The sequence below is a fragment of the Bufo gargarizans genome, chromosome 5 (genome assembly GCF_014858855.1).
Source record: "Bufo gargarizans isolate SCDJY-AF-19 chromosome 5, ASM1485885v1, whole genome shotgun sequence".
NCBI lineage: Eukaryota > Metazoa > Chordata > Amphibia > Anura > Bufonidae > Bufo > Bufo gargarizans.
This window is the reverse complement of record NC_058084.1, coordinates 427583905-427596431: the sequence shown is the minus strand read 5'-3', so window position 1 is coordinate 427596431 and position 12527 is coordinate 427583905. Positions and strand designations below refer to the sequence as shown.

Sequence of the window (12527 nt, the reverse complement as noted above, 5' to 3'; positions counted from 1 at the left end):
TAAAACACATGGCTAATTAATGCCGCCATTCTGAGATCAAAGGCGGAAAGAAGCATCGCCATCAACAGAATGCAGAGAGCATCAGTGTTTTTGGTGGTGACCCTGTAGAGTTTACTGCAGGGACCTGACTCCTTTTTTTCTTTCTTTTTTTAAATTTATTATGATTGTTGTTTTTGTAAACTAGATTTTTGCGTGTTTTATATGCACGCTATAATCTGATGATAATGAGGCTACAATCGCACAACAAAGCCTTGCACAGTCCTGTCCTATGGCTCCCTAGTACAAAAATGTATGAACTTCTTCCCAGTGTCCTCAAAGTCTCCTGGAACTTTACTTTGATGGCTTTACTAACTTTGGGACATAAGCGAACCTAGTTTTGGAGGGTTCCTTGTAAGCAGTGGTCAGACGGCAGTAATAGTACTCTGTGGGAACCGTATATGAGGAACCAGGAACGGAATGTTATGCTGTCTGGATGAATGCAGGACACATTTTGTCCATCTGAATTCGGCCCTAGGTGAAGTCCCTTTTTTTTTTTTTTTTTTTTTTTTTTTTTTTTTTTTTTCACGTAGGCATGATCAAGTCATTATCTAATTAGGACCTTAGACTGTAAATTGTCAGAAGAGGTATGGGCTGTTCATGTTGAAAATATGCAAAGGCATAGTTCTTTTTTTGACCCATTAGCTTTTTTTTTTTACAAATAAAGTTGGTTGAATGTTTTAAATGGGGACCATGGTGTTATGGTGGTTGGCACGGTGTAATCTTACATTACTTAATCCAACCATATTAGTATCGGAGTCATGTCTGTAGCTTCTCCCATTATTTATGACCATTGCCTTCTAAACGTCCAAAAACGTGCTCAAAAGTTATCCCATTGTGTTTGAGGGGAAACGTTAACCTTTGGGGTCCATTAGGAACTGGTGCTGATGCGGGTGATGAGCCTGTATAGCTGCCCATGTAGGCACTCTGTATGCCACTGTTTGGAGCCATCTTCTAGGGGCGAATATCTGAATATCATAGTATGTGATTTTTCTTTGGAATCTGTGAGAGAAAACCACTGTGTGCCTGTGTGCAAAAATCCAAGTTCCAGTATAGTCCCCGCACACAACACATGTACAGCTATATGCATATAACACCGGACCTGCAGAGTGAAGCCTACTTAACTGCTCCCCGCTTCTGGATTCCAGTTGGCTTATCAGCAGGGACTGGAGCTCAGCGGGCGGGGGGCGAAGGATAGCAGGGAGCAGTATGACCCTGAAAGGCCCCTGAAACCGGATGACCCCTTTGAAAGTATACATGGCCTTTAGAGCCATTTTCTACATTATTATTGATGTATTTTTGACTAAAACTTTTTTGTACTAGTTTTTTTTATAAACATTCTTAAAGGGGGTGTGCCGTGCAGTAATATTGAACCCCTATCCTCAGCTGATCAGTGGGGGTGCGTGGAGTCAATCATCACTGACCTATTCTATGGCACAGGTGAGCTCTTATTCACAGAGTCAGTGTTTGTTCAGTGATTTCCATCAGTGATTTTGAGCCCAAACCAGGTGTGGTCCTAAACACAGAACAGGAATAGTGTTGAGCGAACTTGTGTTTTCAAGTTCGGCGCACAAGGTTCGGGTTATCTACTAATTCTGTTATGGATTCCGCTATCACGGACCATAAGTTCGCTCATCCCTAAACAGGAGCAGATATTTCCCTTATACCTTATATCTGTGGAGGCGTCACTCCTGGTTTCGGCTCACCATCACTAATGGAAGTCGCCGATCGACGTGTGAACAAGGCTCTATGAATCCGTCGGGCAGGCTCGTTCTCTGGCACCCCTGACCTCTGCTCTTTTCTAAGCTAATTTAGGCCCATATCATAGAGGGAAAATCTAGCCGCTGTATCAGCCAAACGGTGCAACATTTTTAAGAAAACCCTATTGCAAAATGTTTCAGCCCCAAATACTTTTAATACAGTAATAAATAAATACATTTACTCTGAAGCTGTCCATAGCCTTTAACAATCAGAACATTTCTGGCTCCGTTTCCTTTGGGAGTGATCAGGCATCATGCTGAGCAATCGGAAAAGCATTCATGTATGACAGAAACATCCAGACCCGTCATGTTGAAGCTGGCTGCTAAAAAGAACAATGTGCCCTCAAGAGCACCTCCTGATTATCGGGCAGATATTCCCCCGCCTCAATGTGGAGCAGAGAAGTTTTCAGCATGCCGACAGATCACAGTGAGAATGTTCTGCGCAAGTCGGACATTTCTCGTCCTGATCCTCTAAACGCTGATCCCAAATTATGTTTGAGCCCCGTGGGAGGGGACACGCTGGTTATCAGTAATGGCAGGGCTCCAGGTTACGGCTGCTGCTTTCTCAGCACAAGAGCTAGAAGTAGCGTCCTGCCACCTCAGCGGTAATCACCAGCTGGTGGCTTTACTTTAGCCCTTACTAATTGTCGCCTGCATTGCAGCCGGTGATTATACTGCCATTACTGCCAGCGGACTTGGACTACATTTATCAAGTCCGCCTGTTGTTGGCATTAAAATTAGACGGGCGTATTTCATTTAGGCTACTTTCACACTTGCGTTCAGAGCGGATCCGTCTGAGACGGATCCGCTCATATAATGCAGACTATGGATCCGTTCAGAAAGGATCCGTCTGCATTATATTGTAAAAAAAAAATTTAAGTGTGAAAGTAGCCGCAGACGGATCCGTCCAGACTTTACATTGAAAGTCAATGGGGGACGGATCCGTTTGAAAATTAAGCCATATTGTGTCAAATTCAAACGGATCCGTCCCCATTGACTTCCATTGTAAGTCTGGACGGATCCGTTTGCCTCCGCACAGCCAGGCGGACACCCGAACGCTGCGGAGCGGAGCCCAAACGCTGCCAGACTGATGCATTCTGAGCGGATCCGCGTCCACTCAGAATGCATTAGGGCTGGACGGATGCGTTCGGGGGCCGCTTGTGAGAGCCTTCAAACAGAACTCGCAAGCCGAGCCCCAAACGCTAGTGTGAAAGTAGCCTTAGCTGTCTTTCTTTTGCTGAGTGTTTATTAAGTCGCGCAGCCGTTGATGAATTAGACTAGGTGTATGTTTATTAGTCTGACCTCTGGTGGTTGTTTTTCAGTTCAACAGGTTCATATTCACTTAGACTGGTCTAATTTATTTGCGCATGAAAAAAGTTACATCTTTGCAGCATGTCTGCTGGAAAGTGCAAAAAAAAATTTGCCACCCAAAACAGACAAAGAAAAGTACGCCAGTCCTGGAGTGGAGTAGAAATCAGACTCTTTTTGCAACAAATTGAGGTGCAAAAAAAGCGCACCTACATAAATAGGTCGCAAAAGTTAGAAAACTTCTGAATTGGGCTATATTTACATTTGCGCTGTTAATTCTGGTATTGAGACCCGGCAAAGGATCTCAATACCAGAATTAAACTGATCCGTTTTGATTTTTCACATCAGGATACATCCGTTCCGTTAGGACACAATTGTGTGAAATTAAAATGGGGGGGGGGAAGGAACCATCACTAAATACATTGAAAGTCAATGGGTGACGGAGCTGGTTTTATAGGCTGCAAAAAAAATAAAATAAGAGATCCATCACCAATGACTTTATTGTTAGTGCCAGATCAGTTTTTTTTTATGACCAGACATAAAACCACAGCTTGCGTCGGTTTTGTGTGCGGTCACAAAACTGAAGTTTCCCGGAATGGTAGACCTCCTGATGCATCCTGAACGGATCTCTTTCCATTCAGACTGCATGAGGACCAAGCGGAATTTTTTTTTTCTTTCCGATATTGAGATCCACTGCCGAATCTCAATACCGGAAAACTACAACGCAACGAGGCGCAAAAGCCTCCAAAAGAGGCACATTTTCAGTTGTCTAAACTAGTGTTGGGTGATATACCGGTATTGGCGATATACAGCAGTATTAGGAAATGGTGATATTACTGCAGTATATGTGACGTCAGGCCCACTTCTCCCTCTCTTATACAAGGCTCAGGCTGTGACGTAAAATAAAACACCCGGCATCAGTGAGACCACAGCCGGAGGATCCACAAGAAGCGCAGCTGTGGCTAGAAGCTCCCGTCTTCTCTCAGTGGCTCCTGAGTTCCATCAGTGGAGCGCGAGGAGCGGGCTGGACAGGAAAGTCACCGTGCATGTCCAGTGTGGCTAAGCGCGCTTTATAAATGACGCGCACACGGTGACCTAGTAAGATGGTAAGTTATTACTAAAGAGTAATAAGTGGAAAGAAAAGCAACGCGCGCCCCTCATTGCAGCCATATTACACAGTTGCTTCTCTTATTATTACTTGTTTTGCCCACGATAAAGATGTTGGGGAAGGACGGCAGCGATGTAAGTCGTGTGACCACACAGTCCCTTGTTCTGATCTCTACAGCCTAGACTTGTGTTCAGTGCACGACCCCTCACAACGCAAGGCAGGTGTGCGGCCTCCCCTGCTTGTTCTATATTCTGTGCAGGATTTACTCGACCCCTCTCCTGGAATGGATCCGCAAAAATAACAGATCTGGAAAAAAAACGGACGGCATCCGTTTTAGTTTTTTTTTGCGGACTGCAAAACACATACACTCATGTGCGTGAGGCCGTATGGGGAGTTATCCTCACACCTTCAGTAGTGTTTGGCCGACAGCTGTTCCTCTCAGTTGCCCCATACACGCGCACATCGGGCTCATCCGAGCATGCATCTGTTCTCAATCGGGAGGGAGGCGTAAGCAGCTGCCAGACACCTCTGTCGGTAGTTTGGGATAACTTTACTGCTATGTGCGTGGGCTGCTTTAGCTGTGCCTGCTTGTAACCTGTTAGGGAGCCTCCATAATGTACCGTGCACACACGTTTTAGACTCTTAGGTCCAGAAACGGTCCTCATCTAAATGCTTTAGATTGTCATAAAGCAGAACCCTGTTTAGGACCAGAGCCATGACATTCTCCGCCATCCATGTTTACGTGGCTGGTTTGCCTGGGTGGCATATAATACTTTATTTCCCCGCAGCAGCTTTTCCTACTGTAGCCATAGATTCGATGGATGCCCTTAATCAGTGATGGAGCCGGGCCCTAGGGAGCGTAGTTTAGGGTGCGCAGAGTTATTTTACTCTGTGATCTGACCCCGTCATTGTGCTGACTGATCAGTACAGTAATTGCTATTCCCTGGTGGGCTCAGCAGTTGTCAGATGTGGGCTTCACAGTACTAGTGGCACTCTGCCCTCCGGGAGGGCACAGCGTTCTCCAGGGATAATTGCTCTGTCTGGGAGCAGAGTCCCAGGACTCCAGGCAGATTTTCTGTTCTTCCAGGGCCTGCTGCATCTGTAGAGGGCAGGGTGGAGCACACAGGGCAGGCAACACTAGTTGTCACAATCAGTAAACAACCACACAGTTAAATTTTTTTGTAGCTTTGCGTTATGTCTTAGATTTTATTTTTATTTTTTTTCCCCCTAACTTTACTGTTTGTTTTTTTTTTTTTTTTGCGGTTTATATCATTTATTTTTCACCTTGTAAGACGCGCTGGCCCATAAGACGCACCTAGGTTTTAGAGAAGAACAATGAGAAAAAAAATATTTTTCATTAGACATCAGATCCCCCAATATTAATCAGACCTCAGCTCACGGCCCCTATTAGACCCCCAATGTTAAAAGGACCCCAATCAGACCTCAGATCAAAAACCCAATAAAAAAGCCCCCCTATTCAGACTTCAGATGAGACCCCATGCCTCATATCAGCCCCCTGCTCTATCTCGTAACCCCCAGCCATGTTTGATCAGCCCCCAGCCATGTTTGATCAGCCCCCAGCCTGAGGTCACAAAATAAATAAACCACTTACCTCTCCTGCTCCTGGACACGGCCGCTTTTCACTGCTGCGCTCTGTCTTCCTCCTCCATCAGCTGTGCTGTGAACCAACGTGCACAGCGTGAGGTCCCAGAGCGCCCTCACTCCGTGCGCAGCCACTACACAGCCGAGGACCAGGAAGCGGTGAGTACAGAGCCTTCCGGAACTAATGAGCGCTTCCATAATAGAAGCGCTCATTAGTATTCAACCCATAAGATGCAGGGGGGGGGGGGGGGGGGTGGATGTGTCTTATGGGGCGAAAAATCTGGTACTTTAAATTGGTTTCTGTGGTTTTTAACATTTTGGGGCTAAATTAACAGAGCACTAAAAGTGCATATACCCACTGTTAATATTCGGTCACTGATTGCTGATATTGGGGACCATAAATGTAGAAAGAGGGCAGGTGGTTACATATGATGTATAACATACTGACCCTCAGCAGCCACATTTTGATGCCGCCCATCTCCCTAAAAAACAAATAAACATAACCATACATTTGTGTTATGAAAATCCGTTCTTCGAATCCTTTTAATTGCATAAAAAAAAAAAAAAAAAAAAGTTTCAGTGCAGTGTGGGTAGGGCCACTGAGTTTGTTGCACCAGCAAAAACACTGCATTTTTAAAAGGCTTATTTCCCTTGGTTGAGGGCAGCATTTCAGGGCTTAGGCTGTGAGCAACTACTGTCACCTAATACTGAGTATAAGGCTACATGCACACAAACGTTGTTTGCTTCCCTGTCCGTTCCGTTTTTTTGCGGATAGGATGCGGACACATTCATTTCAATGGGTCCGCAAAAAATGCGGACAGCACACTGCCCTCTTTAAGCCCTTTGAAGCTTTCAAAGGGCTTAAAGAGGACCTTTCACTAGTTTAAAAACTAAAAACTAACTATATCAGTGGGCAGAGCGGCGCCCAGGGGTCCCCCTGCACTTACTAGTATGTCTGGGCGCCGCTCCGTTCGCCCAGTATAGGCTCCGGTGTCTGCAGCTCCTTCTTTTGTACTGGGCGGAGTTTTTGTATTAGGCGTTTCCCTTGCTGCAGCGCTGGCCAATCGTAGTGCACAGCAGTCCCAGGCTGTGCGCTGCGATTGGCCAGTGCTGCAGCAAGGGACACGCCTAATACAAAAACTCTGTCCAATACAACAGAGGGAGCTGCCTATACCGGGCGAACGGAGCGGCGCCCAGGCATACTAGTAAGTGCAGGGGGACCCCTGAGCGCCGCTCTGCCCACAGATATAGTTAGTTTTTAGTTTTTAAACTAGTGAAAGGTCCTCTTTAACAAAATCTGTAAAACAGAGATAAAATTAGCAAAAATACAAAACGAACAGCAGGTGGCAAAAGAGAACAAAACAAATTCCCAATTTTTTTTTAAATATATAAATGCTAAATAACCTAGATCTGAGCAGGTAGGACCCTAAATAATGGTAAAGGGGGGTTAGTCACTGTAGATAAGGAAAAGTCAGTTACTAAATGGGTTCTTTAGCTCTGTTTATACAAAAGAAGAGAAAGGAGCTGATATCTGTGGTGCCGGGGCTGTTAGTACATCCAGTAATATACTCAATTGGTAACTGTAGATATGGTCCAAGACAAGTTAAATAAGGTAAATGTGAAAAAGGCTCCCGGTCCAGATGGATTACACCCAAGAGTGCTTAAAGAGCTCAGTTCAGTCATTGCTGTGCCCTGTTTATAATTTTTAAAGATTCTCTAGGTACTGGTACAGTGCCAAGTGATTGGCGCAAGGCAAATGTGGTGCCCATATTCAAAAAAGGATCTCTGTCCTCCGCAGGTCATTCTAGACCTATAGGCTTGGAACGTATAGTCTGTAACTGGATTGAAAACTGGCTGAAGGACCGTGTCCAGAGAGTTGTGGTCAATGATTCCTGTTCAGAATGGTCCCGGGTTATAAGTGGTGTATCCCAAGGTTCAGTGCTGGGTCCTCTGTTATTTAATGTATTTATGAATATCGAGGGCAGGATTAGTAGCACCATTTCTATGTTTGCAGATGACACTAAGCTGTGTAGAACTGTACAGTCTATGGAAGATGTCCATAAAATACAAGCTGACGTGAACACTGAGTGATTGGGCATCAACTTGGCAAATGAGGTTCAATGTGGACAAATGTAAAGTTATGTATCTTGGTAGTAATAATCTCTGTGCTTCATATGTCCTAGGTGATGTAACACTGGGGGAATCATTTATGGAAAAGGATTTGGGTGTCCTTGTAGATGGTAGATTAAATTACAGTATACAATGTCCATCAGCTGCTTCTAAGGCCACCAGGATATTGTCATGCATTAAACGAGGCATGGACTCGCGGGGCAGGGATGTAATATTACCACTTTACAAAGCGTTGGTGCGGCCTCATCTGGAATATGCAGTTCAGTTCTGGGCACCAGTCCATAGAAAGGACGCTAGGTAGAAATCGGAGTCTCACTTCCTTCTGGGATTCACGTCCCCACCTATCCCTTGGTTGAACGTGATGGACTTGTCTTTTTTCAACCATATTAACTATGTAACGATCACTCTTCCGGTAATGCTGCCCAGCACTTCCCGCTCTTGTTTGATTGACTGACGGTTCCTGAGATTGCTGAGCCAGTAGCAATGACTCTAGATGAACTGGGTGCACTGAATTTGGCAGCTCCACCCAAGGTGCTCCAGAAAACCTTATTTGCATAAAACTAAAAAGAAGCATTTCTCCGGAATCGAGGACTGTATTTTCATAACAAAAAAGTATGGTTATGTTTCAGGGGCACCTACCCTACATGGCAGTATGCTTACTTTAAAAATGATTTTGGAGGTGACTCCCTCCCTTTTAAAGGGCATCTGTCAACAGACTTGTGCCTTGACCTGTTACATGTGCGCTTGGCAGCTGAAGGCATCTGTGTTGGCCCCATGTTCATATGTGCCCGCATTGCTGAGAAAAATTATGTTTTAATATATGAAAATTAACTTCTTGGGGCGTTACTGAAACACCTAGAGGAACTGCCGTGCTCTCTCCACTTTGACAGGGTTAGGCTGTGTAAACGTGATCACTCCTGGCCCTGTCAATCAAGGTGGAAAGTGTTCGGCAGTTGTCGAGAGAGCAGAGACTCTAGGTGTAACAGTAACGCCCCTGTTGCTCCTAGAGGCTCATTTGCATATATTAAAACATAATTTTTCTCAGTAATGCGGGTACATATGTACATTGGACCAACACAGATGCCTTCAGCTGCCAAGCGCACGTGTAACAGGTCAGCCAGTGTCATGGGGACAAATCTGCTGACAGCTGCCATTTAAAAACAAGGCTCAACACTGCATTTATGCCACGGAAAAATACTCGGCAGATTTTTCCTACTTGTATTTGTTCATGTGAGCATACCCTTAATTATCCCTTTTGGAATGGTGTTCCTCCCGCGCGCCTCCATCTGCAGCTCTAGGTCAAGGCTCTTATCTGTCTCTGCAGCCTCCTGGTTCAAGAATGTAATACTGGAAAGCAGAGCTGCAAACATCTGTTCTCCATTGTGGGGTGGAAAGAAGCTTTCCAAGAAATGCAGACCATTAACTTTACTGCGTTCTCTACTAAATCTCTAATCAATGTCTCTGAAGGAACATATGTGCAGAGGAAGAAGTGCGCTGCAGATGGGACTATAGATGTCCCCTCCGGAACCATTATTGGTTTTGCTAGATATGGAAAGTTCTTGTGTCAGATGTGTATGACCTTGTGTGTTGTCTGCAGAAAGGCATGTCATCGTCTTTCCTCGTTCCACTGGATTCTTCTTTTCTGTCTTTCTTTCTTCCTACTAAAAACAAACCAAAAACTCTCCTGACCTGTTGGCTTTAGTAAATACTTGTATTCCCCTTGAAATAACAATCTGGATCTTATTTTATAATTTCCCCTGAAAGGGGTGGGACCTAGGATGTGCCACAATTCAATTCTGGTGAGAGATTGTCTCAAAGTAAGCCATCCAAAAGGATCAGAGAAAAGTGTCCATCCCTGCACCACATGTATCATCCAGCCCCTGTAATAAATCTGGTGCAGGTCTGGACAGGCTGTCTAAAGCCTGTATGACACTGCCTGATTTTTCGGCAAATAATCGCTAAAGAGCTTTCGAATGAACGTTCGTTAGCGATCATCTGGCAGTGTAATACTGCAGCCGATTGGCCAATGAGTGAGCAGACGCTCGGTCATCAGGCAATCCGAATCTTTTGACATGTTAAAAAATCGTTTGCAGGTAGCAGATTGTGGTGTCTAATCACATCCCCTGGCAAACCGCTAGACAGCATAGGGACGAGCGATGGCATAGTGATCACTCCTCCCCAATGCTGCAGAGGAGATTGCTGCATGTAATAGCAGTGGTCTCCTCCGCTGACAAGCAGGTGATTTCCGGGATGGAACGCTTCCCTTCTGACAACTGTCTGCCACATTGGGCAGTCTAATACAGCATTAGGCCTCATGCACACGACAGTGTTTTTTCACTGTCAGTGATTTGGCTTCACTGGTCCGTGTCCGATTTTGCTTCAGTTGTGTTTCCTTGTGTCTTCCTTTTTTTTTTGTCTGACGGGGGAAAAAAGTAAGGTTAATGAAAAGTGTAATTTTATTGCACCAAGGTCTTGTAGGAAAAAACGGACGCAGACACGGATGGTACACCCTCCTTCACTTTTCCGACTCAGTTTAAGAGATAGGTGCAGGTGCCACTTCTGGGACCTGCACCTCTCAGACAATGGGGGCATATACTAGCGACAGGCCCCCATTGTCTGAGATGGGAACACCCCTTTAGGGTCACGTCATCTATAGGATTAGTAAATCTGGGCCATAGAGTGGTATGAACCCATCCTCCCAGGAACGCCATGCCCACAGTGAAGCACGGTTGAGGCAGCATCAGGCAGTAGCGATACTTTTCATTGTCAGGGGCTGGAAAACTGGTCAGGATTGATGGAAAGGTGGATGGCAGGAAGTCCAGAGCTGTTCTTGAGGAAACCTCTTCACTTCCTTCCCTTTCGGGGCCCATTCTCGGTAAATGCAGGACAGTTCTTGACACAAACCTTTCAGTCTGCCAGTGATGTGAGGCTGGGATAGAGACTCACCTTCTAGCAGGACAATGACCTGAAATCTACCTCCCAGGGGTTTAAGGGGTGACATTTAAAGGCCTGGAATTACATGCATCTACAAAAGTGTTCAGATCCAGGTGCTGGTTTAAAAACTGTAGACTGTTTGTTTGTTTTTTTGTGGGACAACCCCTTATAAAGTACACCTCCACCAATAACCTAAAAATGCAAGGTTTGACTGTAGCCATACCATAGACGCTCAGGCAGCAGAGATCCCGGTTACTGTATGCAAGGTCCACTGCAGGACTGATTTCACTTTGAGTGGAGCAGCGGCTGAACATCCATGCCGACGCTCCAGTCTGTGGGACTGGTGGGTTTCTGTGCGTGACTTAGGGCTTATGTACACAAATGTATTTTCTTTCCGGGTCCGTTCCGTTTTTATTTATTTTTTTGCGGACTGTATGTGGAACCATTTATTTAAATAGATCCGCCCAAAAAACGGATGCAACACGGACGTCACACGGATGTCATCCTTCTTTTTTTTTTTTTTTTTTTTTTTGCGGATCCGTGTTTTGCAAACTGCAAAATACATACAGTTGAGTGCATGAGCCCTTTAGTTTCTGTCTTTACCATAGTTTGAATAGAATGTGCAGGAGGAGGAACAGGGCGTTGCGGACCCCCCCTTCGAGTTATTGTACACATATCTCATATCCCGTATATAAATGATAAAGCTGCTGTCTAGCGTTAGGAGCCTGCATACAGCAGCTTATATCTCTGCTTCCCAAAGCCCCATGAATACTTTCCTGAATGAGACCTTCTTTCAATTTTCACATTTACTTCTAAAATGAATTGCAAATCAGTTCTGGTAACCTGACCGTTCTGAATAATGCTTTTTAAAGGAGCACTAACCCTGCAGTGCCGCCTATATACCATATCTGCTTGTGTCCTTCACGTCACCCATGTATGTAAATGTATCATAACGTGGCGATCATGGGAGAATAATTCCTTTGAAGAACACTAGTCCACCTCTCGCTAGCCTAAAACGGCTGATAACGGCGAACTCCAGTTAAATTCTTGTTAAATATCATTTGGGGTTAGAGTTCCTTTTCATCAGAATTATTCTTTGTACACTATGTGTATGTGTGTGTGTGTATGTATATATATGTATATATATATATATAATAAATATATATATATATATATATATATATATATATATATACACACTGTATTGTTTAGGGTACTTTCACACTAGTGGCAGGGGAGTCTGGCAGGCTGTCCCGGCGGGTGAACAGCCTGTCGGGTCTGTCCTGCCGCTAGTTCACGTGTGCCCTCGGACTGCCGGAACAGCTTGCCGGACTCCCCTGCCGCTGGTGTGAAACTAGCCTTATGTGTATCTGTATACATCTGGCACAGTCCCCATTATTTGACCTGTGGTGTCTGATCCTTTATGAATACAGGTGCAGAGGAGAAGTGGATGTGTAAATTGTATTTTTTGACCCCAAGCTGATCAGTTGGGCAGCACCTCCACTTTTTCCCTGCAGCAGTTTTCATAAATGAAACCGTAATTCTCTGAGATTCAGATATTGCTTCCATTTATTTCACTTTTAAAAGCGATTTAAATAGCAATATAAACACATTTAGTAAATTTTGCTGCTGGAAAAATGGAAGCAATG

At 44.8% G+C, this 12527-nt stretch overlaps 1 protein-coding gene across 5 annotated transcripts in view; it reads left to right on the top strand.

The window, feature by feature from the left end:
• The window catches only part of ARHGAP12 (Rho GTPase activating protein 12), an 89342-nt gene that overhangs the window by 41402 nt on the left and 35413 nt on the right, over positions 1-12527 (top strand). The gene's annotated exons all lie outside the window — the stretch shown is intronic.